Consider the following 1352-nt stretch of genomic DNA (forward strand, 5'->3'; position numbering starts at 1 on the left):
TCATTGCAGAAATCTCATGGTCAATGCTTTGAGTCTAAGACCCAGGGGGAAACATGAAATGGCTGGGCATTGTGAGCTTTTGTACATAAGTTGCTTCATGTGCTGGTCAGCCTTGCACATAAATTGCCTCGGGTGCTGCTTCATGTGCTGGTCCTGGCGATGGAGCAAGCCTGGCAAAGCAAGCTGTGATGCAGAAAAAAGCAAGCAAGAGGGAAAAGGAAGCAGATGACAGCGAGTCCCTCATGGGCCTGATAGGAGCTCTCTGAGGGCCTAATCTGGCCCTTGGGATGAATGTTTGACACCCCTGGATAGACAATATTGACCTTGATGAACCAATGGTCTGAGATGGTATAAGTCAGCTTCACAAGGAAGATTTGAACCCAGCTCCTCCTAGGCTTACACCAATACTCCAACCGCAATGGCTTTCTAACCTGTATGCCACACTGGCTCAGTAATACTGTGCTTGAATCACTAACACAGTGTGTGGTTAGATCCAGGTGGGCAGCCGTCTTGGTCTGAAGCAATAGAACAAAGTAAGAGTCCAGTAGCATTTTTAAGACCAACATAGTTTTATTCAGAATGTAAGCTTTCATGTGCACGCACACTTATTCAGATGAGGAATGAGGTACAGTGAGCAGAGCTACATATAGCTGGTTGGCAGTGGTTTAGAATGCAAAAGTAGTACAAAGTTAAAATCCAATGGCAGAATAGTAAAATTAACACATTGAGAAAACCTTTGATCTGGGTAGCATTAGCGTGGGAAACCAATAAAACAGTAACGTGCAGGGATAGAATTCTAGCAAGAGCTCCTTGGCATATGAGGCCACACACCCCTGATGTAGCCAATCCTCCAAGAGCTTACAAAAAAGAGCCTTGTAAGCTCTTGGAGGATTGGTTACATCAGGGGTGTGTGGCCTAATATGCAAAGGAGCTCCTGATAGAATGCCACTCCTGGGAACATGTCAGAATGTGAGAATGCCCTACAGTGTCCTACAGCATGGGGAGGGACGGTGGCTCAGTGGTAGAGCATCTGCTTGAGAAGCAGAAGGTCCCAGGTTCAATCCCTGGCATCTCCAAAAATGGGTCCAGGCAAATAGTTGTGAAAAACCTCAGCTTGAGACCCTGGAGAGCTGCTACCAGTCTGAGAAGACAATACTGACTTTGATGGACCAAGGGTCTGATTCAGTGTAAGGCAGCTTCATATGTTCATATGTTCAAATATGTTCAAGTGTGTAATTGAAAACACTCCATTTATAGCCGCGATTTAGAACAATGAAACCTGCATACATGTGCGCTTTTGTGGAGTAAAGTCTTCAGGTACGTGAGACCAGCACATGGGATGGCAAAAGTGC

At 45.7% G+C, this 1352-nt stretch overlaps 1 non-coding gene across 1 annotated transcript; it reads left to right on the forward strand.

The window, feature by feature from the left end:
- The first annotated feature begins 1009 nt into the window (after positions 1-1009).
- TRNAL-GAG (transfer RNA leucine (anticodon GAG)) lies at positions 1010-1076 on the forward strand. The gene has a single exon. It is a non-coding gene; the product is annotated as a tRNA-Leu (tRNA).
- Positions 1077-1352: the final 276 nt, after the last annotated feature.

Source organism: Heteronotia binoei, chromosome 14 (assembly GCF_032191835.1).
Source record: "Heteronotia binoei isolate CCM8104 ecotype False Entrance Well chromosome 14, APGP_CSIRO_Hbin_v1, whole genome shotgun sequence".
Classification (NCBI taxonomy): Eukaryota; Metazoa; Chordata; class Lepidosauria; order Squamata; family Gekkonidae; genus Heteronotia; species Heteronotia binoei.